This window comes from Anabrus simplex, chromosome 9 (assembly GCF_040414725.1).
Source record: "Anabrus simplex isolate iqAnaSimp1 chromosome 9, ASM4041472v1, whole genome shotgun sequence".
NCBI classification, from domain to species: Eukaryota; Metazoa; Arthropoda; class Insecta; order Orthoptera; family Tettigoniidae; genus Anabrus; species Anabrus simplex.
The window spans coordinates 169331360-169357994 of NC_090273.1; the positions used below are offsets into that span (position 1 = coordinate 169331360).

The window sequence follows — 26635 nt, forward strand, 5'->3', positions numbered from 1 at the left end:
ACATTGATTACTGAAAATGTTAATGCAATTCATATAAAACCCCAAAACGCCCATACTTGCCTAAATTACGATCTAACATAACCTCATTCATTCGTTCGTTGAACCCTTCCCACGACATTTATGTATGGGAATGGAAAACACGAGAAGGAAAGGATGAAAGTAAAACACAGCATAATGCACACAGTTTATATTTTTTAAATTTATTTATTCCAAACAGCAGGTAAGAAGCACAATCACACAGACGTTTACTCGCAACAGCTAGGTAGTTCAATGTGAAGTACGTTCATGATCATAATACTATTTCTTCACACTAAGAACGCGCATAATTATAATTTCACACCATACTCTCAAAAAACTGGATCAAAAATCTCGTTCAATGCGAAAGAATCTCAACAAATTTTCGTTTAACAAGCACTATTACATACCGTACGACCAAGGTCCCTTCGCGCGCAACGATAACGGTATTGTGTTTTGAATTTGCTGTACCACACAACTGAATATGTAATGCCAACCTCTGCCTTCTAAATTAACCCTATAAAAGAGAATTTTAGTTTTCATTAGTTGGCGGAGATCGATTGGCCCATCTCAGAACTGCTTCGGACGCTCCCTATGAAGTGTCACCCCCCTGCACTGCGGCGCACTGACTGAGTGCGGGAAGAGGGCTAGACAGGGCAGCCTTTAAAAAAGGAAGCGGCTTCTATATGTCACGTGATTATCTGAGGCATGGTATTGGCTAGAAATGAACGAGAGTCGATGTGATGAGCTAGCTCTTTCTTGGAGTCGCAGTTGATAAAAGAGTCGGCTCGTACTAGCTCTCAAGGAGCAAGGAGGGAGCTAGCTCGTACAAGAGTCGACTCGTAAACGAACGAGTAGCTCTCAAGGAGCAAGGAGGGAGCTAGCTCTTACAAGAGTCGACTCTCGAGCTCTCTCCAATGAGTCGTTCAAAAGAGTCAGTTCGTTCATGAACGACCCATCACTACAACGGAGTGCAGAATGGCGCCGAACTTCCCAGTTGAAAGGAAAGCACTTATTCACGCTTATACCTGACATTCCTAATAAACCGTGGTTCGCTTTTGGTAACTACACTCGGCGTCATATTACTACAATCATACGGCTCCGTCTAAATCATGTCTGTACGCCTGCACATCTCTATTGCCTTAATCTAATCGAAAGTAACTTATGTCCATGCGGACGGGCAGTAGGTACTGTTAAGCCTCATTCACAATGCAAACGTAACGTAACGTAAACTTAAAATTAACGTTAACTCAGAAGTTAGCGGTCATCTTATCTAATGGAACCATTCACAATGCGCCCACGTAAACTTAACTGCGAGTCCGTAAAATTAAGGGAATGGAAACTCCAAGCTCTTGCGGTTAATTTTACGTTAACTTTAAGAACCAGCCAATCAGAGCAGCGGTAAACATTGTATTTTGTGCACGATATAATGACTTCTTCCGACGAAACACTTGTAATTCTCTTTCAAAACAATCTTTGGAGAAAGAATTACAAAGACGCTGTACCGAAAAATTATAGATGGAAATAAATATCCTGTAGCAATGAAATCTGACGGTAAATGGCGCGAGACAAGCTCGCAGCACTAGCGAACGGACGAGAGACAATCCCTGTCATAAATAAAACAGTGTCCCTGTATATTTCTTAACATTATACGGACCACTAGTTTACGAAAACCATATCATCCCAACAAATAGATCCAAACATCTCATCGGGGTGTGATAGATGGGGGCATAGATGTCGGTAAAGGAGACCTTATATTTCTTTTTTAATAGAAAAGAGGAAGTAAATCGTAAGAAAGGCAAACAGTTCATGTTTCATCCACATGTCCAAAACGAACTGATGAGGGGCATTTCTTACGTTAGATTACCGAAATCGCACTGAGGTAACCTTCTTTGATTCAAGGGATGAACCCATTTTCTGTTTATTCCCAGGAGCAAAGCAATAGATGTTTGAAGTAGTATGAATTCCGCTACCATGTTGTTTGATTCCATCGAGGTATTGAAATATAAAACTGCGAGATAGTCCAAAATCCGACTTCCGTGCTAAAAAACATGGCAGTGTTTTGATTGGCTGCTGTGTACTCTTTACGTTAATGTTACGTTCCTCCATTGTGAATACCACAAATTTTACGTTAATTTTACGGTTACGTTACGTCGTTAAGGTTACGGTTACGTTTGCATTGTGAATCACATCTTTTTTCAGTGTCAGACATATGAACATCAACGTCGCGAATTCATAGCTAAGCTTCTTAACGCGGGTTACCAACTGCCGTTAAATGTTTCGTGTTTAGTGTTCCAACCGACTTTTCGCGTTGTAGACTTAATACTCAATTTTTTAGTTACTTGTAACATCCAGTTGTAACCTTTTCCTTTCCTCTAGGTACGGACTTTCACATCCCAACCCCTATTTGTGGTCCGGTCTTGTTTGTTTGTAGTAAGACGTCGTGACAGACCACACAGACGTGAAGAATTAGAACCCTGTGTCCCAGTGTTTTTGTGTCATGCCCTGATAGTTTAGCCTAAATAAAATTGGTATTTTCCTAAGTTTCATCATTACCTGCTGTACTTAGCTTCATTACATAACTAACCCTACTCTCTCGTAGTGTACTAATTTCTTCTAATGTTGGCACCTCTCCCAGACATTAACAAATACAGTAGAGACAATACACGACACTTATGGATTTCGCCTTGCTAAAGTGGGAGACAATTCGACGGTGGCTCTCCTAGAGACTAAATCTGAACAAATCGCGCTAAATTCAAATATCAATGGAAATGTATATACGGAAGTGGATAAATAAATTACTTCTAGAAAGAAAGTGGTAATGAGATATTAATTTTGAAGTTGCTAAAGCAATTCTGGATAAATGAATGAAGAATTATTTAAAAGGTTATTATTCAAAGACTGAAATTAGACACATAAACAAGATATGAAATGGGCTGCTGTTAAATGGCTTGATCTTTCATTTATGCATTACTTTTTTAGCTTTAGCATTCCTGCCTGAACTTTCACGGTTGGATTTGTCTTTTTTCTCATTTAAAAACATTGTATGATCACATTAAGACACTTGTCAATAAAAATATCGGCACATTCCTTACACACATGATGCAATGAATTAACATTTAAATGCTGGACAATTTTCCTCTTAACATGAAGCCTACTAACAGAAAGAAAAGCTATAAAATTCCGACTTTAATATGAGAAGATGGATTAAAGAAAGAAAAGTATGAAAATGTTGTCGATGGTGATGCTTTGAGTAATATTTACGTACAACTAGAGTAAAAATGTAACATACCCTTGGCTGTATAGTCGAGGATTTATAAAGTCGCTGGCCTGGAAATGATCTGAACAGATCTTATAATTCTTTGAGCGTAACGTCCCTTCTTTCTTGTACACCTTATCCAAACCACTTCTGTGACATTTCAAAACCCACAGATCACACTTACAACAACACATCGGTATTGAAGGTTAACTGCTGCACTATACAATAAAATATGCGTATTACATTTTATGCCAGTTAAAATATGGGTCGAGCAGGTCAGAAGATTATGAAGTACTATAAAAATCTCTGTCACTGGAAGAATATATATGCAAACACAATATTACTTACATGTTCTTGTCACGAGGGAACCTGAAGAACGACAGCGCATTTTTCTCTACTTCGTAATTATTGCAGCCAAACACAGCACATACCTTTCCCCTCATGTTGAGAGAAGATATTAAGGAATGACACACGCTACTATTTAATTATGTCAGCTCACTGAAAACGCATAAATAACACCAAAAACTTCACACAAAAATACACGTGCTCTTACGAGAGAATCAGTACTGTTCAGGTCTATCCGCTAGAGCAAATACAGTACAGACAATACACGACACTTACGGATTTCGCCTTGCTAAAATGGGAGACAATTCGACGGTGGCGCTCCTAGTGACTTGACCTGAACAAATCGCGCTAAATTCAAATATCAATGGAAATGTATAAATAAATTACGTCTAGAAAGAAAGTGGTATTGAGATATTAACTTCGAAGTTGCTAAAGCAATTCTGGATAAATGAATGAAGAATTATTTAAAAGGTTATTATTCAATGACTGAAATTAGACATATAAACAAGGTGTGAAATGGACTGCTGTGAAATGACTTGATCTTTCATTTATGCATTACTTTTTTAGCTTTAGCATACCTGCCTGAAATCTTACGGTTGGATTTGTCTTTTTTCCTCATTTAAAAACATTGTATCATCACATTAAGACATTTGTCAATAAAAATATCGGCACATTTCTTACACACATGATGCAATGAATTAACATTTAATAGCCGGACAGTTTTCCTCTTAACATGAAGCCTACTAACAGAAAGAAAATCTATAAAATCCCGGCTTTAATCTGAGAAGAAAGATAAAGGAAAGAAAAGTATGAAAATGTTGTTGATAGTGATGCTTTGAGGAATATTTACGTACAATTAGAGTAAAAATGTAACATACCCTTGGCTGTATAGTCGAGGATTTTTAAAATCGCTGGCCTGGAAATGATCTGAACAGATCTTATAATTCTTATATGAGCGTAACGTCCCTTCTTTCTTGTACACCTTATCCAATCCACTTCTGTGACATTTCAAAACCCACAGATCACACCTACAACAACACATCGGTATTGAAGGTTAACTGCTGCACTATACAATAAAATATGCGTATTACATTTTATGCCAGTTAAAATATGGGTCGAGCAGGTCAGAAGATTATGAAGTACTATAAAAATCTCTGTCACTGGAAGAATATATATGCAAACACAATATTACTTACATGTTCTTGTCACGAGGGAACCTGAAGAACGACAGCGCATTTTTCTCTACTTCGTAATTACTGCAGCCAAACACAGCACATACCTTTCCCCTCATGTTGAGAGAAGATATCAAAGAATGACACACGCTACTATTTTATTATGTCAGCTCACTGAAAACGCATAAATAACACCAAAAACTTCACACAAAAATACACGTGCTCTTACGAGAGAATCAGTACTGTTCAGGTCTATCCGCTAGAGCAAATACAGTACAGACAATACACAACACTTACGGATTTCGCCTTGCTAAAATGGGAGACAATTCGACGGTGGCGCTCCTAGTGACTTGACCTGAACAAATCGCGCTAAATTCAAATATCAATGGAAATGTATAAATAAATTACGTCTAGAAAGAAAGTGGTATTGAGATATTAACTTCGAAGTTTCTAAAGCAATTCTGGATAAAAGAATGAAGAATTATTTAAAAGGTTCAATGACTGAAATTAGACATATAAACAAGGTGTGAAATGGACTGCTGTGAAATGACTTGATCTTTCATTTATGCATTACTTTTTTAGTTTTAGCATACCTGCCTGAAATCTTACGGTTGGATTTGTCTTTTTTCCTCATTTAAAAACATTGCATCGTCACATTAAGACATTTGTCAATAAAAATATCGGCACATTTCTTACACATATAATGCAATGAATTAACATTTAATAGCCGGACAGTTTTCCTCTTAACATGAAGCCTACTAACAGAAAGAAAATCTATAAAATCCCGGCTTTAATCTGAGAAGAAAGATAAAAGAAAGAAAAGTTTGAAAATGTTGTTGATAGTGATGCTTTGAGGAATATTTACGTACAATTAGAGTAAAAATGTAACATACCCTTGGCTGTATAGTCGAGGATTTTTAAAGTCGCTGGCCTGGAAATGATCTGAACAGATCTTATAATTCTTACACAAGCGTAACGTCCCTTCTTTCCTGTACACTTTATCCAAATCGCTTCTGTGACATTTCAAAACCCACAGATCACACCTACAACAACACATTGGTATTGAAGGTTAACTGCTGCACTATACAATAAAATATGCGTATTATATTTTAAGCCCGTTAAAACAAGGGTTGAGCAAGTCAGAAGATTATGAAGTACTATAAAAATCTCTGTCACTGGAAGAATATATATGCAAACACAATATTACTTACATGTTCTTGTCACGAGGGAACCTGAAGAACGACCGCGCATTTTTCTCTACTTCGTAATTACTGCAGCCAAACAAAGCACATATCTTTCCCCTCATATTGAGAGGAGATATCAAGGAATGACACACGCTACTATTTAATTATGTCAACTCACTGGAAACGCATTAATAACACCAAAAACTTCACACAAAAATACACGTGCTCTTATGACAGAATCAGTACCGTTCAGGTCTATCCGCTATAGTGAGCTCCAATAGCTGTCCCTCGATATCTCGCTCAGTGTCGCGTATTGTCTCTACTGTATTTGGCTAGAGTGAGCTCCAATAGCTGTCCCTCGATATCTCGCTCAGTGTCGCCGTATTGTCTCTACTGTATTTGACATTAATTAACCCGCAAACAAGTGATTGGACGTAGCATACAATATTGAACGATATGATGGACGAGGTTATGGCGGAGTAGCATTTCTCATTCAACATAATATCTCTTATCAATTAGTACCTACTTCTATTCAATTACCTTCTTCTTATAGCATTGGTATCATTTATCGTGATATCTACGTCATTAATTTACACTGACTGACAGAGCAAATGCAACACCAAGAAGGAGTGGTTCGAAAGGGATGAAAGTTGGGGAAAAAACAGAGACGGCACGGACGAATAATTGATGTTTATTTCAAACCGATATGCAGGTTACACAATGCACACGGCATCGACTCAGTAGGATGTAGGACCACCGCGAGCGGCGATGCACGCAGAAACACGTCGAGGTACAGAGTCAATAAGAGTGCGGATGGTGTCCTGAGGGATGGTTCTCCATTCTCTGTCAACCATTTGCCACAGTTGGTCGTCCGTACGAGGCTGGGGCAGAGTTTGCAAACGGCGACTAATGAGATCCCACACGTGTTCGATTGGTGAGAGATCCGGAGAGTACGCTGGCCACGGAAGCATCTGTACACCTCGTAGAGCCTGTTGGGAGATGCGAGCAGTGTGTGGGCGGGCATTATCCTGCTGAAACAGAGCATTGGGCAGCCCCTGAAGGTACGGGGGTGCCACCGGCCGCAGCACATGCTGCACGTAGCGGTGGGCATTTAACGTGCCTTGAATACGCACTAGAGGTGACGTGGAATCATACGCAATAGCGCCCCAAACCATGATGCCGCGTTGTCTAGCGGTAAGGCGCTCCACAGTTACTGCCGGATTTGACCTTTCTCCACCCCGACGCCACACTCGTCTGCGGTGACTATCACTGACAGAACAGAAGCGTGACTCATCGGAGAACACGACGTTCCGCCATTCCCTCATCCAAGTCGCTGTAGCCCGGCACCATGCCAGGCGTGCACGTCTATGCTGTGGAGTCAATGGTAGTCTTCTGAGCGGACGCCGGGAGTGCAGGCCTCCTTCAACCAATCGACGGGAAATTGTTCTGGTCGATATTGGAACAGCCAGGGTGTCTTGCACATGCTGAAGAATGGCGGTTGACGTTGCGTGCGGGGCTGCCACCGCTTGGCGGCGGATGCGCCGATCCTCACGTGCTGACGTCACTCGGGCTACGCCTGGACCCCTCCCACGTGCCACATGTCCCTGCGCCAACCATCTTCGCCACAGGCGCTGCACCGTGGACACATCCCTATGGGTATCGGCTGCGATTTGACGAAGCGACCAACCTACCCTTCTCAGCCCGATCACCATACCCCTCGTAAAGTCGTCTGTCTGCTGGAAATGCCTCCGTTGACGGCGGCCTGGCATTCTTATCTATACACGTGTCCTGTGGCACACGACAACACGTTCTACAATGACTGTTGGCTGAGAAATCACGGTACGAAGTGGGCCATTCGCCAACGCCGTGTCCCATTTATCGTTCGCTACGTGCGCAGCACAGCGGCGTATTTCACATCATGAGCATACCTCAGTGACGTCAGTCTACCCTGCAATTGGCATAAAATTCTGACCATTTCTTCTTGGTGTTGCATTTGCTCTGTCAGTCAGTGTATATTGCCCTCCAGACATTTATTTTTCGGAAGAACAATGGTGTCCTATTTTGCTCAATTTGATCATGCCTCAAAAATACTTATCCTTGGTGATATGAACTGTCATCATACAGTATGGGGTAGTAGCTCTGATTCGTCCAAAGGAACTCATCTGTTGGATGCGTCATATCAACATGACTTATTAATACTTAATGATGGATCTCCCACTAGATTAACCCACCCTGGTTCCCCACCCAGTGCGGTGGATCTTTCTCTATGTCGTAGTTCGATGGCAACATTTATAACCTGGCATACATTAGTGGATACTTTTACAAGTGATCACTTTCCTATACTTATCACATCTGACCTGAGTCGACCGAATCAGTCTCTGCTTGACAATCACTCTTCCCCTGCCACACGATCTCTCAAAAATTTTGATGCGAATAACTTTCGACACTTTATTGAGAATCAACTTTCGTCTATGCCAACTCATCTGCTTACTTATGACTTTCTCCTACAGATTGTTTATCGATATATTAGTATGTATCATCCTTTTAGAGCAGTACACACTCCTAAAGCACGACACCCCTGCTCCTTGCGATGGTGGGATGCTGAGTGTCATAATATTATACAAAAACGTAAAAGACTTTTTTGCCTGTATAGAAAAAAATTATCTCCGCATAATTATATCCTTTTAAAACAACATATTGCTTACTCTCGCAGAGTTTTCAATGCCAAGCGTCGGGAATCGTGGAAGCGATTTATTTCCTCACTTACATCCTCAACGCCGATTACACAAATCTGGAATGCTGTCCGTATATTGACCCGTGTTTCTCAACATGCTGCTACTGCGTCAATTCCTACTGATGTGATTCAGAAGTTTTTACATTCTCTTACCCCGGACTATGTTGTGCCTTTCAGTATTTTTTCCCAGATCGAAAATAGACGTCATTATTCTGTTTTATTACAGCCTATCACTCTTTCTGAACTTGAAACAGTTCTTCCTACAGCCTCTCAGTCAGCACCTGGCCCAGACTACATCATCTACAGTATGCTGTACTTATTGCCTTCCAACGCTAAACTAGTTATCATTAACTACTATAACAACATATTATATACACTTAGAGTGCCATGTCAATGGAATGATTTTTTTCTTGTACCCATCCTCAAATAGAATAAGATACCTACTGACTTTCACAGCTACCGAGGGATTGTCCTTAGTTCATGTTTGCGAAAAACATTTCTTAAAATATTACTCCAGAGATTCCTTTGGGTACTCGAATATTATAATCTGACTCCAAAAAACCAATATGCGTTTCTTAAAGGACGTAGCACTCAAGATGCTATCAATACCTTTGTAATTTATCTACTTTTGGCTAAAGCACGTCGTCATAGTACTACCGCTACGTTTCTTGATATTCAAAGCGCATATGATTCAATTCCATTACATATGTTATGGGACTGTCTTTCAGCTAAGAACTTCCCCCCTGGTTTTATTTCACTTTTACAACAATTATTTGCCTACCGTACTCTTATAATACAACCGTATCAACACCATATTTCCAGTCGACAGACGTCCCATGGTTTGGCGCAAGGAGACATCTTCAGCGGGATACTTTTCGCACTTTACATGAGCGAATTTGATAGCTTAATAACACGCTCCGCTCGCATAATAGCTTATGCTGACGATATCGTTCTTTATTTATCTCACACCAACATTGATACATGCCGTGAACGAATGTCACAACTCTTATCTGAAGCTATCTCGTGGTCTTCAACTCGCTATATCCAAATGTTCGACGATGATTTTTTCTCATCACCGTAAATATGATCGAACGCCTCTTTTATATGATACATATTCTATCCCTCTCTGTACTCATCACAAATATTTAGGAATATTCTTAGACCATAAACTAACCTGGACCCAGCATGTAAAATATTTACGGCACAAAGCTAATTCTTATTTAAATCTCCTCCGAACTGTTACGCGCAGAAATTGGGGAGCTGATCCAGTCGTTGCTCATTCTTTATATAAGGCTACACTCCGCTCCCAAATGGATTATGGGGCCCATGTGCTAGGTATGGCTTCTACCACGACCTTAATGCACTTAAATACAATCCAATTTAGTGCACTTCGCATTTGTATCGGTGCTCTTAGTATTACGCCTACTAATGCTCTACTTGTGGAAACTGTCGATCCCCCTCTACAAATACGGCGCCTTATGTTAACCACAAAATACCTTCTTAAGAAATTTGCCATAATTGCTACTCCTCTCATTCCAAAATTACAACTTCTATTTGAACTTTCTGACACTTTCCGTCATCGTCTTATTGAAATGCCGGCTCTATATCATGCATATAGTTATTTACATGAACACCGAGATTCCATTTTATGTATGCCCAAGCTACCGTATTACTCCTTTCCTTATGAATGTTTTATCCATCGCCCTTATGTTATTAAACCTCCTGCTTCTAATTATAGCCGCGATGTTACTTTGCACAGTACACAAGTACAGATTCACAAAAAATTATGTGTCTCACCCTTTCCTAATTCTGTAGACATTTTCACAGATGGATCGAAGTCATCGACTGGTGTTGGAGCGGCCTTTTTTGCTGTACAACCACAGTTTGTCAAACAAATTAGATTAGCCAATTATTTTTCCATTTATTCTGCTGAACTTTTTGCCGTCAGACAAGCCCTCCTTTATGTTATACAACATCATTATACCAAAGTAACTATTTACACTGATTCAATGAGTGTATTACAATCACTCTCCTCCATCTCCTTTTCATTCAACTGGTATTTACATAACGTGAAACATTTAATTTACACCCTTGAATGTTCAAATGTCTACCTTACTTTTGTTTGGGTGCCAGCTTTTATTAGAATTTACGGTAATGAACAAGCTGATATTGCTGCTAAACAAGCGTCACGTCTTCCACTCCCCGCTTTCCCTATAGCTACTCCACCTACTGATTACTTTATACATGTTAAACATAAGGCCCGTGAAGATTGGCAATTACAATGGCAAAATACTGCAAACTACAAGGGTCGATCATACTACCAACTTCAACCTCTCATACCCCTACAACCCTGGTTCGTATCAGGTCAGTATTCCAGACGACATATCATTACTATCATCCGTCTTAGATTTAATCATGCGCTTACACCATTGTATAAATATAAATTTCACCTGTCAGCTCACTCACTTTGTGTATGTGGTTATCCCGACGCAGATGCTAACCATATCTTTTTCAATTGTTCTTTATATCGTTCAGCTAGACTCCGTTTTTTACATCACCTTGTTCAGCATAAAATTCCTTTGCTTTCTAGCATATCTTGCTTACTTTATAATTTGACACCTAACGTCATTTCATTAATTACCACGTTTCTTGATGACACTAACCTAACTCTATAACTAGATACAACATCATGATTTCATTAGTCTTGTTGTTTTGGTGAGTAGACGTGTTCCTGGATTCCTTTGTGTTCGATTATAGATCCGATAATTCATCTCCTCCTGCTTCCCTGAACCTGCCTTACTACCTTCTATACGAAGTTTTAGCACTTGCTTTAATTATTCTTCCCACTATATGAGTTTATCAAGTGTATATTGTATATATTGTCGAGTGTTTTTATTCAGTGCTCAGTATTGTTAGGTGTCTATATAGTTCTTGTTAACTACATTAAGAATATTGACTGGGCAAAAATTAATAAATAAGGAGCCCAAAAACAGTTCACGAAGGAGAAGAAGAAGAAGAAGAAGAAGAAGAAGAAGCGTCTTACGACGATGTCCAACAACTAACCGAGAAGAAGAACGTCACTGAGATTTGTGAAATCATTCGGTGTTCGGCTGTTGTGCAGTGCACATGTCTCGCTCCGGTCACTGGTGCAGCGGCTTTTTCCTGTCTGTAGATAAGTAGAGTGTTTTATGTTTGTGTTTGTATCCTAGTAATTTTTCTTTTGTGTTTGTTTCGGTGCTAGTATAGCGTAATCCCCTTTTGGAGTACTATGTCTGTAGATAGTGGCGGTGGCCCTTTAGGAAGACCTCCTGATATTGGTAAAGATGCCGTGAGTGAGGACTTACACATGGACGCTAGTAATACTGATACCCAACGAGACAGTTCTCAAGATACAATACGTGACATGGATCAGCGTCCGCACGTTCCTGTATCTACCTATTCTAACACTCATCTTGGCCCCTACATAGTATTTGTCGAATCGACCGAATCTCAAAATAAAATAGGACATATTCACCCTATGACTCTGGGTAGGATTTTCTACGAGAGGCAAATTGGTGACGTCAAGGCCATCCATAGGAAGGGAAGAAATAGGATCCAAGTTACTTTCCTGTCTAGTAGGGCTGCCAACGCCTTTCTTTCTCATCCCATTCTTAAAGAAAAGAAACTGACAGCTTTTATTCCGTCCTCGAATATTCAGCGAGTAGGGGTAATACGGGGAGTAGACACTACTCTTTCCGAATCCGACATTCTCACCTATTTAGACTCACCATATCCTGTAGTGAAAGTACAACGTCTAAATAGACGTTCATCCAAAGAAGGAAAAACTGAATATATTCCTAAAGGTACTGTGAAGGTTGTATTCGAAAGTCAACAACTTCCGAAAAGTGTGTCTATTTTTAAAGTCATTTTAGAGGTTCAGGCTTTTATATTCTCTCCTTTATTATGCAAACGATGTCAGCGGTATGGACATACCGCTACTAATTGTCGTTCCAGGGAGCCGAGATGTGGAAAATGTTCCCTTACTCACTCTACTGAAGATTGCACTCACCAAGTAGTTAAATGCGCTAATTGCGGCGGAAATCATCCTGCGGGAGCAGAACATTGTGAAATCCACAAACAACAGAAAGAAATTAAACGCATTATGAGTGTTGAAAACAAATCATATTTAGAAGTGAAAAACTATTTTGCCCCATTACAGTCCCTATCCAACCCCCTTCTGATGCCACAACATTTCCCTCCTTTACCCACTAGACCATCTCAATCGGAAGAAACTCTCCCTCGAAAGCGTAAATTTACTATGGTGGTTAGTAACCCTTCCCGCCCACCCGTTAAACCAGGTTATGACAGGGCATCATATCTCAATTTGATAAGTAATCCGAAGACGGTTCCAGAACATTCTGGCACTCCAGTCGTGCGTTTGATACCTGCTACTTCTAACGAGCCTGCATCTACATCACGGAAGTCAAGTCCCCACGGACAATCTTCGGATTCCCACGCACCACTATCAGCATCTCCCTCTGTCACGGCTTCACACGGTAATTCAAATGTTACTTATACCGACCGATGTCGCAACTTTTCTAAGAAAATTGAAGATTTAATAGCAGACGTGGGACAAAATGTCCGCTTGAGGAATTTGTTAAAGTCATTCCAGGAAGATACTCTTCTTTTATTGGAACAATCCACTCCTACCAAGTAAAACATACGGATATTGTAATAGAATTGTAGGAGCACTCTCCACACATCCGCCTCTGTCTAACTCGTGTCTGTAAGCTTACACATCTCTCTTGCCTTACTTTTCTTGACAGTACCTTCTGTCCATGTGGCCGAGCAGTCAGTACTGTAACTCCCATCTTTTTTGTCTTGTCTTGTCTTGCGGATATTTATTTGGGATTCAACACTTTTTCCCAGTCACAAGATCATTAATATGTTACACTTATATCACAAAAACACACGTTTACAACACGAATGTCCGATTGTAGCATGATCACACGAAGATAGATGCACTTAAGGAAGTAAGATTATATCGGGTATGAGGAGGGTTATGGAGGTAGTACATTCAGGACTGAGCAAAGACACAAAGAACTTAGTAAGCTGGAATAGGAGTAACGTGTGACGCTGTACGAGCTCGGAAAATAATAAGAACCTTGAAACAGTTTCTACTCACCAGGGACATTGAGAAGTGCCACCTCACAAACATGTTGGAACAAAACCAACTGCAAAACTAAATCGTGATTACAATTTTATGCGAGTGTTATCAAGGTACTCATTTAAAATAGTAATGATCGTAGGCGAAGGTTGGTGCAACAAAACTGAAAGTCGTGTAGGGAAAGATACTTGAACTTTAAGTAATTTCTGCATCAAAATGGTCTGGTGATGTGCATATTGGGGGCAATGAAAGAACAGGTGGTCACTATCGCACTCAGATTCTCCACAGGAACAAGTTGGGTCGTTCGTAATGTGAAATCGAGTTAAATATACTGGGGTTAAGGCATGATTAAATCGTAGTCGGATGATATTAGTAATGTGACGTCGTGTATACGTACCAGTTGCAAACCACGGTAATGTGGGAATACTCGGTTGAAGTTGGTAGTAATATTGTCCTTTCGTATGAGCAGATAATCGCCATTGTGTGCACCATGTGTGTTGAGCTGCAGCTTTGATATTCGAAAAGAAGTCGGGAATCGGAATTTTGATTTGTAATATATTCGCGGTATCTGCACTAGCGTCTTTCGCTGCTATATCGGCCATATCGTTGTCTACGTGCCGATTATGCCCTTTAATCCATATTAGCGTTATAACAAAACCGGATGTTTCAAGTCGAAATAGGAGAGACTTGACTTCGTAGACGTATGTATTTGTATGAGGGGCGAGTGAATGCAGAGCTTGTAAAACACTTTGGGAATCGCTGAATATATTTATTTTTTTGGATTGCAACTGTTGAGCATATACAAGGGCTTGGTATATGGCATATAATTCTGCTGTAAAAATAGTTAAATTATTAGGTAACGGATATTTAAAGCTGATGAGTAGTTGGGGGTCGTAAAATGCTGCTCCGACTCCGGTATTGGATTTTGACCCATCGGTAAATAGGTGGTAATCTGGTGTAGTTATGGGACTTTTAAATTTCTTATGAGCATATAATGTGGGATAAGGTGCAGACATAGATTGGATTGATGCATCAGAAGGGGCAATGATAATAGAAGGACGGAATGTTTGAATATCATAGTGGTATGAATACGTATTAATACGTGGTGTACGAAATATAGTCTCAGTAAGATGGTGGATTTCAGCATAAGCCGTATATATGGCAGGATACCGATGATTGGGAGGAGGACGCTGTTGATAATATTCATAAAGTAATTGTAATTTAGGGACAATAAGGGAGTTCGTTCTACTAATTTGTTTAAGTAGGAATTTTTTGGAAAGTTTTATCCTGCGGATGTACAGTGGTTCTTCCGTAGTTTCGACTAATAAAGCGTTAGTAGGTGTTGTGCGGAGGGCACCCACACTGATACGTAGTGCTGAAAATTGGAGACGGTCCAACGCTAATAAACTGTGTTTAGAGGTTAAATCAATAATATGGGCGCTGTAATCAAGTATGGACCGAATGGTTGCATGATATAGCTGTAGTGCTGACAAAGGGTCAGCACCCCATGCACGTTTCGTTACCGTTCGTAAAATGGTGATATAACGATCAGATTTCCTAATCAGGTGTCGTATATGAGGTTGCCATGTGAGTTTTTGGTCGAAATATATTCCTAAATATAAGTGTTGTGAAACCAAGGGAATGCTATAGGTGTCAAAGTTAATAGGGGTTTTATCAAAGGTCCGTTTATGTGTAAAGATCATTGCTGCACATTTAGGTATAGAAAGGGAAAGTCCATGGGCCGTTAGCCACTGAAAGACTAAACTTAGAACCTGAGATATTTTGTTTCTACAAAAGTCAATGTGGGAGTCAGCACAATAAATAACAAAATCATCTGCGTAAGCTAGAATACGGGCGTGTGGTAGCACAAGAGATTCGAGCTCTTTCATGTAAAGGGCAAACAAAATTCCACTGAGTATTGATCCCTGTGGTAAACCTTGTGATGTGTAACGGCTATCGATTGTGTGTTGGTGAGATTTAATAGTTAACCGGCGGTTAGTAAATAGTTGATTTAAAATAGAAATGAATTGGAAAGGGATTCCAGCACTAAATAATTTCTCCCAGAGGATATGCAGTAATACAGCATCATAGGCACCTTTAATATCCAAAAAGACCGCTACGAGAGATTGTTTCCGCCATTTTGCTAGTAAGATGTCAAGTAAGAAAATAATGATAGGGTCTTGTGTACTGATACCCCGTCTAAAGGCAAACTGGTACTTGGGTAATAGCGAGTGATATTCCAATACCCACGCCATGCGTTTCATAAGGATTTTACAAAAAACTTTGCGTATACACGATCCCAGAACTATGCCTCGGAAATTATCAGGTTCAGTAGGTCGTTTTGTTGGTTTCAGGATGGGGGTGATGAAAAACTCGTTCCATGATTCTGGTACATGTAATGTCTCGAAAATACTATTATAATATTTGAGTAAGTAAATTTGAACATGGGGGGGTAAGGCCTTGAGCATTTGATAAGTAATTGCATCAGGTCCTGGTGATGAGCTATTGACGGTACATAATACAGAGCGTAATTCATTATATGTAACTGGATTCAAAAGGGAAAGAAAAGAACAAGAGTTATTTTGTGAGGTGGGTAGAAAGAGTGGATTTACGGTAACAGGGGCAAGGGTGTATAAAAAATCTTCTAGAACTTGTCGCGGATAAGCAGAAGAGGTTTGGTATTGGAAAGTTCTCGTGATCATGCGGATCGCGTTCCAAAATTTCGTTGCTGGGAGCTGTGGAGTTAATTGAGAAATAAAAGATTGCCAAGCTTTTCGCTTTTTTGCATTAAAGACGAGTTTTGTTTTCGCGATATGGTTTCGCAATTGAAAATAATGCTGCTGCGTCATCGATTGGCGATATTGTTTGAATAATTGTTTGCGCTTGTGAATAAGATCATGACATTCATTATCCCACCATTTTAGTTCGTATTGCTGTGGATGGGTCGTCACTTTTAATGGTCGACACGGATGAAACATGTTTAAATATTGGGTTAAATAAGGGAGTAAAAGGGAAAAGGAAAGAGGGGACTTATGTTTCTGCTGCAAGATATAATTGAGGTATGATTGGTAAGTAGAGACATTGAAGTTTTTATAAGATCGGACGTTACTTATACAGGAGGGTGGAAGAAATTGGGAATGTGGTGGGTGAACACCATAGGTGATGATAATGGGGAAATGATCACTAGTGTACGTATCGGATAATGTATGCCAGGTGGTAATAGGGGCCATAGTGGTGCGGCAGAAAGTAAGGTCTACTGCGCTAGGTGGAGATCCAGGCGGAGTCAAACGGGTCGGAGAGCCGTCATTTAAGAGAATCAAATTCTGATGAGTTGAAATAGTAAGTAAGTTGGAACCTTTGATTGTATCTACCATACATCCCCATTCAGTATGGTGACAATTAAAATCTCCGAGAAGAAAAAGATGTGGAAATGTGCCAAATTGTTGGATAAAATGCGTCCATTGGTTCTGAGTGATGTAAATGTGGGGAGGGCAATAGATGTTGATGAAACAGGTGTTATGGTGTACTATTCCTACAGCATAAGTGTGCGGGATGATGTATTGTAAAGATAATTGTGTAACTGATAAGGAAGTATGTACACATGTGGCAACTCCATCAAAGCCGTTACCATCATGTCGGAGAACTTGATAACCTCGTAAACGAAAAGGGATATGCGGTTGAAACCACGTTTCTTGTAAACAGATAAAATGAGCTCGTGTTTCATTCAACAAAATTTGTAACTCATGTCTTTTAGAGGCGGCACTTCGACAATTCCATTGAAGTAAAGTGATCATGCTAGGATATTCATGATAGAGTCTCGTAGCTTGTATAAGACATGGTGAAGTTGAGGCTCGTGACCCATACTTTGAATTAACATTACCAGCAATTGCTGGATTTCTTGTTGTAAGCGTTCCTTGGAAGGAGGATAGTGTGTATCTTGAGGGGTTGCAGAGGGTGGCTGCCGAGCAGATGAGGGCGCACTGGAGGGATATGCTATTGACAGGGGTTGTTGCATGGCACTCGTGGATGGAATCGGATGTACTGGAACTGACGGTTCGTTTCGCAGAATGGCCATGTATCCTTGGCGATCGAAACCGGGTTCAGGTGTAGGAGGGGGAGATTGCATGATTACTTGGGTGAATTTGCGTTTACGCGGATTGGGAGTCGAAGGGGATGGGGGATTTGACGGTAGAGGAGGAAACTGAAGGTCTTGTTGCTCAGAATGATAAATGGGGAGGGCGATTCGGGCTTTGGCTTCGGGAAAGGATATGTGCTCAGTACTCATTAATTTTTTAATGGTGACCTGATATTTATGTTCTGGACAAATTGATGAACCTGTGACATGATTTTTTTTACAGTACGCACATTGCGTAAATTGCTCCGTACATGCTTGGGTTTCATGTTGTTGAGCACATTTCCCACAACGAGCAGTTTTCGCTTGACATTGTCGAATGGTGTGGCCATATCGCTGACATTTGCGGCAGCGAATCGGTGAAAAGATGTAGGGTTCTACTTCCATGTACACCTTATATAAGGCGACATGGGAGGGTAATGCTTGTGATCTGAAAACAATTTTTACTGAACCCGTAGGCAGGTATTGGGTTTCCCCATCTTGGACGGCACGGCGATTAAGTCGTTGCACACTTTTCACGGGTGCCTCGGATTCCAAGTACTTTAATATGTCGTCATTCGATAAACCCTTTTCAACGCCGCGAATAATGCCAACTCTTAACACTTGTGAGGATGGGATGTACGCTTTAATTTTGAGGGTTTCAAGCATGGGATTACTCAGAAATGCGTTTGCTTGAGAAGCCGTATGAAAGGTAACTTGCAGTCGATTACGTCCTTTACGTTGAATCGACTTGACATTGAGTTTGGTTTCATAAAAACGGCGACCAAGTGCCATAGGATGCAAATTGCCGATGTTGTGCTCGTTTAGGGATTCAACAAAGACAAAGAAAGGTCCGTGATGAAATCGATTATAATATTCCGGGGTAGGAGCCACTTGGGGCGTCTCGGCTTGGTTGTTAGATCGTTCAGAATTAGACCGGTCTACCACTTCGGTATTACTTCCCTGAACGGCAGACGCAGTGGACTGAGAATCTTGCTGTCTTGTATTACTGGATGAGTTGGTTATGGGTTCTTCTTCCATAGGTACTACGATTTCACGCTCCACTCGTAAGGAAGTCCCATTTACCACTGACGTTCCTCCACTGTCGGTCTCCATTGCTTGGCACTCCCGCACCACACGCGAACAAACACCCAAGAGATGACCACTACCTTGCACCACTAACTTGCACAAGTAGAGTAGTGTACCGTACCACTGTCACTGCGTGACTGCGCTCCAACGAGCTAGAATAACATAGAGGGGCTGTATGCCTGTCATCAGCGCTCCCTGCTTGAAGCAAGTTGATAAGGGGCAGCCATGTTAACGGTTGTCAAAACAAAACGAATTGGCGCGAGAGCATATTTTGAGGTGACAGGGAGATCGTGCATGCCAATTTAATTCCCTAAGTTTTAAGAAGTGAAAACATAGATTCTCACTTCCAAGAATGCCAGCCGTAAGCTCAGCGTATGTTGTTGTAACCGGAGTAATAACACCAAGGATATATCGTACTTTAAGTAAGTATTACTGAATTATAGCCGAGATTCCTTTTTGTAATTTCTGTTTGTAATTAAATCCATTTGATTGTTTACTTAGCGAAAGTACGGATAGCCACGGTAATTATTTGTCGAATTTTGTTTCAGATTTCGTTTAAAGAACAAGGAATTAACGGAACAATGCGTTGTGAGGGCGAAAAGAGATAAATGGTATCCCACTCAATTCAGTTGCTTATGCTCTGTACATTTCCAGCCCTATTTAATTTTCATTCACATTTACAAATAAAGGAAATGGAGCGCCCACCACCAAGAAAACGTAACCATAAAGAACACTTATTTCGTTCAAACGTACACTAAGTACGGTAAATACAGTATTTTACTGCTATTTTTGAAATGTATACAGCCTTTATTGTAGATGTCTGTTGCCTTGGTTTTTAAAACTATGCCACACTTCATAATGGACAACTTTCAAGCTTACCTTTCAGCTAGTAATCCCAGTGTGATATGGTAATGGAAGAAACATGATATCCCTCCTATATTATAATAAATAATTACACTAAACGATTATTGTGGTAAAGTATTCATGGGCCGCCTCTGTGGTGTACTGGTTAGCGTGAGCAGCTGCCACCCCTGGAAGCCCGGGTTCGATTCCCGGCTCCGCCACGAAATTTGAAAAGGGGCACGAGGGATTCTATCAGCCTGGGGAGTTCAACTGAGTAGAAGTGGGTTCGACTCCCACCTCAGCCATCCTCAAAGTGATTTTCCGTGGTTTTCCACGTGCAGGTGCAGCCTCCCTCACAATTGTATCCCCCGTCCCAATGTCTCACGCTCCAGAACACTGTCCTTGAGGTGGTAGAGGTGGGATCCGTCGCTGAGTCCGTGGGAAAAACCAACCCGGGAGGGTAAACAGATTAAGAAAGGAACACAGTACTCATGAGGATGCAATAATTTTTAAAATATGAACAGAATAAATATTTATGTCCATCGTTTTTATTCTAATTTACGCTTAACCACAACAGCCAAGCAGGGTAACGCTCTTGTTCCGATTTCGAGGCCTATTCGTATGTCACTGTGCGATGATTTCGAACTACCCTACAATCAACTGATCGTGATGTTGGCCTCGTGCCGCAATATGATGAAGTGGCGGTATTCGCTTTAATGCTTCGAGCTATCGGCAACGGTCTTTAATTCTCCCCCAGTGATTCTAAAATGCGTACACACTTTTCGTCATTTAAAGGCCATGCCCCCTTGCTTGTGTGACCACAGGAAACATGGCGGACTTTCGTTCTATTAGCTTCACCCAGGCAGCGTTTCCGCCTCTCTATGTTATTCTAGCTCGTTGCTGCGCTCCCATCTTTTTTCACTGTCAGACATATGAACATCACCGTCGCGAATTCATAGGTAAGCTTTTTCATGAGGGTTACCAACTGCCGTTAAACGTTTCGTGTTTAGTGTACTAACCGACTTTTCACGTGGTCGCCTTAATCATCAATTTTTTCGTTGTCTGTAACATCCATTTGTAACCTTTTCCTTTCCTCTCGGTACGTACTTGCACATACTCACCCTTATATGTGGTCCGGTCTTGTTTGTTTGTAGTAAGACGTCGTGACAGACCACACAGACGTGAAGAATTAGATCCCTGTGTCCCAGTGTTTTTGTGTTCTTCCCTGATCTTTTAGCCTATATCTCATTGGTATATTCCTAAGTTTCATCATTAACCGTTGCAATTCGCTTCTTTACATAGCTCTCCCTTCTTTTTCGTAGTGTACTACTTTCTTCTACTGTTGGCACCTCTCCCAGACATTACTTAACCCGCAAACCAGTGACTGGACGTAGCGTCTTACGACGATGTCCAACAACTAACCAACTAACCAAGAAGAAGAAGAAGAAGAAGAAGAAGAAGTTTTAGCACTGCTTTAGGATGCATGTTTGAGTTAGTGTCACATTCAATCCCAACCAATCTCCTCAAGAAAGAAAAAAGAAGAAAGAGTTAGTGTCAGTCAATGTGTGTTGTTGGATGAATTTGCTGAGAATTGGAAGAACGATTTGGTATGTATTTTTGGTGTTCACTTTTAAAGTTAATTATCTAAGCGTTCCCCAAATAGGAATAATAATAATAAAGGAATAGCCCACGAATGTGTATATAGTTTCGGCAGGGGGTCAATATTATAATAATCGCTCACACTGCATTCTATTTTTTTTTTTTTGCTATAAGCTGTCTGTGATTTTGTCCTTTGCACCATTGAATGTGGTACTTTCTTCACTCTTCGCCGCATAGTTCACACACACACACATTTTATTGCAGTTCTTGGAACAGTTTGAGAATGCATGTTGTTGTTTGAGTCATCAGTCCATAGACTGGTTTGATACAGCTCTCTATGCCACCCTATTATGTGCTAACTTTTTCATTTCTACGTAACTACTGCATCCTACATCTGCTCTAATCTGCTTGTTATATCCATACCTTGGTCTACCCTTACTGTTCTTACCACCTACACTTCCTTCAAAAACCAACTGAACAAGTCCTGGGTGTCTTAAGATGTGTCGTATCATTCTATCTCTTCTTCTCGTCAAATTTAGCCAAATCGATCTCCTCTCACCAATTCGATTCAGTATCTCTTCATTTGTGATTCGATGTATCCATCTCACCTTCAGCATTCTTCTGTAACACCACATTTTAAAAGCTTCTATTTTCTTTCTTTCTGAGCTAGTTATCGTCCATGTTTCACTTCCATACAATGCCACGCTCCACATGAAAGTCTTCAAAAACATCTTTCTAATTCCTATATCAATATTTGAAGTGAGCAAATTTCTTTTCTTAACCCTCTACTCGAAATCCTCCTGTGGGTGGGGGCGGTAGAATAACACCCACGGTATCCCCTGCCTGTCGTAAGAGGCTACTAAAAGTGGCCTCAGGGGCTCTGAACTTTGGAGCGTGGGTTGGCGACCACAGGGCCCTCAGCTGAGTCCTGGCATTGCTTCCACTTACTTGTGCCAGGCTTCTCACTTTCATCTATCATATCTGAACTCACTTGGTCAACTCTTGTTCTTTTCCGACCCCAATGCTATTAGGTTTGCGAGGGCTAGGGAGTCTTTCATTTTCACGCCCTTCGTGGCCCTTGTCTTCATTTGGCCGATATCTTCATTTTTCAAAGTGTCGGACCCCTTCCATTTTTTCTCTCTGATTAGTGTTATATAGAGGATGATTGCCTAGTTGTACTTTCTCTTAAAACAATAATCACCACCACCACCCACCTCTACTCAAAAGACCTCTCTAAATAACGCTTAGAGTAAGATCGGTCTCGGAGACCGGGCTTATTTAACTACTGAAACCACGTAAAATCCAGGTATGTTTAGTTGATGATGATATATTATAAACCATAAAAAGCACATTTTACAATAAATTAGTACACTCTAAGGGTATTAACAGGTAGAGAAATTGTTCACAATTGCAAACTTCAAGCTCAAGATTACTGGAAAAGTACAGTGTTATTTTACAAATTATTATGAACAAGATCGGCAGATTTTCAGGAACATTCCAAACATATTGCTTTTGCACATCTAATGCACTTGTACGCCGTATACCTCTTCCTCTGGTATGGACACGTGCTGCAAGTCTTCCTTTTCTCAAGTCTGTCAGTTATAGTGCCTTCTGCAATAGGCAGGTTGTCTTCGGGGTTAAGGACTTCTCGAATACTTTTCGTCAATTTAGGTGGGAAGTTTGGTATGGAAACTTGTTCGGCAAGGTGAGGTTTCACCATTTCCATCCCAAGTTCATGAACAAAGTCTTGCATTCCATTTTCATCTTCACATCTGCTGTGATGCATTGATGAAATAAAGATTACAGCTCTATTCTTCTTTGGAATAATAGACAACAGTGTCGAGTCCTTAGTAAATCCATACATAGCGGAATTAACCTTTCTTGAAGGTGATGGCTGGAATTCCTTAGGAATCTCTCTTTTGTTTTTCCAAACAGTTCCCACGTTTGATAGTCCCGGATTTTTTAAAACGTTTGCCAATTCCACAGATGAAAACCACTTGTCTCCTGTTATATTGCGATTGCTCTTCTGCACAACCTTTGTAAATCTCAAGACGGACTGCGTTGGCTTTCTTAATTTACCTTCTTCACCTGTAAGACCTATCCCATCAGAATTTTTACCTGTATAAATATAGGCATTATACAGGTACGAACACTTAGAAACTGTTAAGCACACTACCTTTATTCCATATTTTCCTGGTTTCTTTGGCATGTATACTTTAAATGGACATCTACCCCTGAATGGTATAAGCATCCTGTCGACGCAAACATTGTCTCCCAGGACGAACGACTTTTGGCAGTTGCCCAAAATTTTCTGGAAGAATCTGGAGATTGGAGCCGCGCTATCTGTCTTCCTCCTGCTTTCTCTATCTCTAGAGTCATCGAAACGCAGAGCGAGTAGAAGGATCTCGAACCTCTTCACTGAGATTGTACACTGAAAAATTGGACGTCCTGATGGTCCAGTAGAAAACAAAGAGTGCATATTCTCGCGGCCTGACTTGAAAATGGAAGATAATGCCAGTAATCCAAGAAAAGCTTTAATTTCAACAGAATTGGTGTCCCTGTAATTAGAAAGATTTGATGGATTTTGAATTTTACCCCATACGTTTGATAGTTTTTTGTTTGTCCATAGAACAATTTCATTAATCATATAATCATCCAAAAGAAGGTTGCAGATATCTGTAGGAGCTGCTTTATTACCCAAGGCTTTAGAATTTATTTATTTAGCGTATGGCTAGAGATACAGCATCTATTGTTACAAGATCTATACTATATACATATGTCCAAATTGTTTATATAGTCTATAGCCTCTGGAGTTGCAAAAGCAAAGTCACTAGCACTGCCATTGTATTTTCTAGTAGCAGAGGCAGTAAGACCAGACAGACCTCGAATAATATTGTGTGCAAGTGTTTTTCTAGATTGAGTTTGCGGCTGGCTGTACCAAACAAATTTATTTTTACCTAGATATACATCATTGGTTGTAGCAGTGTCCGGTGAAGCAGTTGTGGTTGTTATACATCTTCACGGCTGGCTTCGTCAGGGTTCAGCATTTCTTCTTCTAACACCTCGGTGTCTGAATCAGATGTTACACTCTCACTTGTATTGCTGATGATGAAATCTGGATCTTGGGAAGAATCATCAATCTCCTAATCTTCCACCTCATCGTTATTGTCTTCCAATCATTCTCCCAACCTTGCACGAAAATCAACATCAGTTAGCCTCGTTGCCATTACAATACTGTACGGCGAGAGACATTTTCCATGTCTGTGGAATATAATAAGTACAATTACCTAAGAGAAAACTGCCTCAAATAAAACTTACGTTATATGACATACCGGTCTGTAAGACTGACAAGTTCAGCATGGAACAATGACACACTTGACAAATAACCCCGATAACAATGCACTAAACAGTTTTTAGACAACAAACAAGCTGTATCACGAAAGGTCAAAGAACACATAGCTCGAGGGACAATGTAAAACATTTACTATTGTTGCCAATATCGTAGAAATAAAATTATCTAGCGGCCTAACAGACCGATCTTTCGGGTTGAGGGTTAAGAAAGCTCTTCCTTGCTTGTGCTAATCTGCATTTTATGTCGTCCTTACTTCTGCCATTGTTAGTTATTTTATTACCGGGCGAGTTGGCCGTGCGCGTAGAGGCGTGCGGCTGTGAGCTTGCATCCGGGAGATAGTAGGTTCGAATCCCACTATCGGCAGCCCTGAAGATGGTTTTCCGTGGTTTCCCATTTTCACACCAGGCAAATGCTGGGGCTGTACCTTAATTAAGGCCACGGCCGCTTCCTTCCAACTCCTAGGCCTTTCCCATCCCATCGTCGCCATAAGACCTATCTGTGTCGGTGCGACGTAAAGCCCCCTAGCAAAAAAAAAAAAAAAAAAAAAAAAAGTTATTTTATTACCCAAGTAACAATATTCATCTACTTCCTTTAAGACTTCATTTCCTAATTTAATATTTCCTGCATCACCTGCCTTCGTTCGACTGCACTCCATTACTTTTGTTTTTGTCTTATTTATTTTCATCTTGTACTCCTTACCCAAGACATCTTCCATACCATTCAGCAACTTCTCAAGATCTTCTGCAGTCTCAGATAAAATAACAATATCATTGGCAAATCTCAAGGTTTTGATTTCCTCTCCTTGGATTGTGATTCCCTTTCCAAATTCCTCTTTGATTTCCTTTACTGCCTGTTCTATGTAAACATTGAAAAGGAGGGGGGACAAACTGCAGCCTTGCCTCACTCCTTTCTGGATTGCTGCTTCTTTTTCAAAGCCCTCGATTCTTGTCACTGCGGACTGATTTTTGTACAGATTGTAGATAATTCTTCGTTCTCAGTATCTGATCCCAATCACCTTCAGAATCTTAAATAGCTTGGTCCAATCAACATTATCGAATGCCTTTTCTATACTAGACTTAACTAAAGTTGGCGTCTGACAGGTAAGGTTGGAGGGAGGAGCACTGCACGTGCCATTTCACGATGTTGCCACATTCCAGCATTCCTTTCTACATGCTCTTTCCCCTCGCTTCCGGCTCACTTCTTCCCTCCTTCATTCTGACTGCTGTGATCTGTTGTAGACTACCTGGCCAGGCGGTGTCGTCCCATTTGCGATCACTCTCATACAAACAATCAGGTTCTTATCAGTGACAATGAGAGGTTTGGCAACTCCCAGAAAGACGAGCTGCCCTGAAGTTTTATCTCCATGGTAACCGCAGTCGCCCCACCCTCGTTTCCATGGCAACCACACAGCCACTCCCTTTATCCCGCCCCGGCAGGCAGTAAACGGACCTCCCTCTAAGAAATGTCAGATGCCAACTCTTATTATTAGCAGTATAAATCTACGAATTCCATGTGGCCTTGTTCTTCTTGGTTCGATCCTCTAAGATCATATGTAAAGTCAAGATTGCTTCATGTGTTACTACATTTCTTCTGAAGCCAAACTGATCTCCCAACTCAGCTTCAACTTGTTTTTCCATTCTTCTGTAAATAATAGGCCTATGTGTTAAAATTTTGCAGGCATGAGATGGTGTGATAGTTTTCACATCTGTCAGCACCGGCTTTCTTGTGAATAGGTATAACAACATTCTGCCGAAAATCAGATGGGACTTCTCCTGTCTCATACATC

The 26635-nt window shown here is 40.7% G+C and overlaps 1 protein-coding gene across 1 annotated transcript in view; it reads left to right on the top strand.

The window, feature by feature from the left end:
* The first annotated feature begins 21360 nt into the window (after nucleotides 1–21360).
* LOC136881199 (tRNA (uracil-5-)-methyltransferase homolog A) overlaps nucleotides 21361–26635 on the top strand; it is a 390729-nt gene continuing 385454 nt past the window's right edge. The window contains exon 1 of the mRNA XM_067153905.2: nucleotides 21361–21505. The gene's annotated coding sequence lies outside the window, so the exon portion shown is untranslated. The remainder of the gene's footprint in view (nucleotides 21506–26635) is intronic.